The sequence below is a fragment of the Tenrec ecaudatus genome, chromosome 3 (genome assembly GCF_050624435.1).
Source record: "Tenrec ecaudatus isolate mTenEca1 chromosome 3, mTenEca1.hap1, whole genome shotgun sequence".
NCBI classification, from domain to species: Eukaryota; Metazoa; Chordata; class Mammalia; order Afrosoricida; family Tenrecidae; genus Tenrec; species Tenrec ecaudatus.
Window position 1 is genome coordinate 24,674,437 of NC_134532.1, and position 2,011 is coordinate 24,676,447.

At 37.0% G+C, this 2,011-nt stretch overlaps 1 non-coding gene across 1 annotated transcript; it reads right to left on the bottom strand.

Moving 5' to 3' along the window:
* Positions 1 to 1,461: 1,461 nt before the first annotated feature.
* Positions 1,462 to 1,624, bottom strand: LOC142444096 (U1 spliceosomal RNA). Its single transcript, XR_012783765.1, has one exon. It is a non-coding gene; the product is annotated as a U1 spliceosomal RNA (small nuclear RNA).
* Between the last annotated feature and the right edge of the window lie 387 nt (positions 1,625 to 2,011).

The window sequence follows — 2,011 nt, forward strand, 5'->3', positions numbered from 1 at the left end:
CAAGGACTTAGAATCAGAATGATGTGCCCACTTCTACAACTGCATGAAAGATTCTCTTTATCTATCTATCTATCAATCAATCTATCTCTGGGTTTTTTCTAGTAAATTTATCCTTACATAGGTGTTGAATGATATCCCATTGGATTTGTCATTCAGTTTTAGAAATGGCTGGATTTAGAATCACTGAGTTTCACAAATACCATGACATGCTCCTCCATTTATTTCTGTTATATTTCATTTACCTCAATAATACTTTTAATTTTGTTTGGACTTTTAAATATTTATATCGTATAATTTTTATGCATTTCATTTTTTGAAACATGTAGTCTTGCTTTATATATTTTTTTCACAAACCATTTTTGGGGGTTCTAATGCAGATATTATATCATTGCATAGTTCAATCACATCAAGACATAAAGTGCATGTGGTACCACAATCAGTTTCAAAATATTTCCTTCCTTCCTAATCTCTCAGATATAAACTCCCTTTCACTCTGTCTGTCCCCACAGCCCCACACCACTGTATCCTTCAGGAACCCTATTCTACTTGCTGTCTCTATAGGTGCATAAATCCGGGTTTCATATTCTGAGAAAAAGAGAATATATATATATATATATATATATATATATATATATATATATATATATATATATATATATAATAAATTCAGTAGGGTTACCGCCAATGACAAAATACATCTGAGTAGAGTATACCCAATATGAAACAGAGAGAGAGAGAGAGAGAGAGAGAGAGAGAGAGAGAGAGAGAGAGAGAGAGAGAGAGAGATGAAAACAAGATCAGGCCTAACATGCATGAGCAGGGAGTTAACTGAAAAAGTTTTAACCATTCAAGTCAGGTGTATCATTTTGATTTACTATAATCATCTCTCCAGTGAAATCTGATTAGTAACCAGGTGAGTCCCAGTCCTCTATTAATGGACAGAGGGAAATCACCAGAGGTTTATTTCCTCTGTAGATGTCACAAATGTATCTTGCCTTTAAACATGTATCTTCCATTCTTCCTAAGATTTAGAATAATGTTATTATGTATTTCCTTTAGATCTGGTGATGTTAGAAAGGGACAATGGTATTTCTATTTTTTCCTTTCTTTCTTCCGTGAACACAATGATGTCCCATCAGGATAGTGAGGGCTTTATTGCTTGTTCATCAGATAGATTATGTATTTCTTTAATACTTGGAAACTTGACTTGTATTTATGCTAAAAGCAGCTCAGGTGTCATGAAAATCACTAAGGTAAACTTTAATCATATACCACGAAGTGTGACAATTTTATTTTCTCTCTCTTTCCTCAGATATATTATCAGTTATTTCTTTAATATATTGAAAGCTGGTGTGAATTATTGCAAAAAGCTGTTCTTGTCTCACTTAAAATCACTAAGGTAAGCTTTAATCATATCACAGGAATTGTGATGATTTTATTTGTATATAGTCTTTTTTTTTTTAGGGGATAGCGCGAACGCAGTCCCCCACTACCACAAATTATGCAGTCGAGTTTCCCACATTTGGGGAAATCGCAGGGGTCAGCACACCCGGAGTGCAGTGGGTGAGCCTCGCCCTGGGAAAACCACCTTCGTGATCATGGTATCTCCCCTGCCAGGTTGTATATAGTCTTACACATTTTCTTGTTATTGGTAACTATGTAGCTTTTATTTTAAAGTGTGATTTGCTTTTTTTAAATTTCTGGAGTCAGGAATGGATGAAATCCAACTGCAGTCTCCAAAACACTCTGTTCCATCAGATGCACACTAGGAAGTGGCCTGCTAAAAGGCTAGTGGCAGCTCTCTGATTTCTATGAAGCAGCTGGAGCCCAGAGATGCAAACCCTCACTGTCCTGCTGGGCAGAGTCCTGGGTGTGGTGTCTGAGAGGAGTGCTGGGGGCTGTCTGCTCAGGAAGGATGTCTCTGTCCACTTCCATAGGTGAATCCTCATTGATGTTGAGAGACAGCGGCATGGAGTATGAACCCTGCCATCCCCTGCTTTTCCTCAAGGAT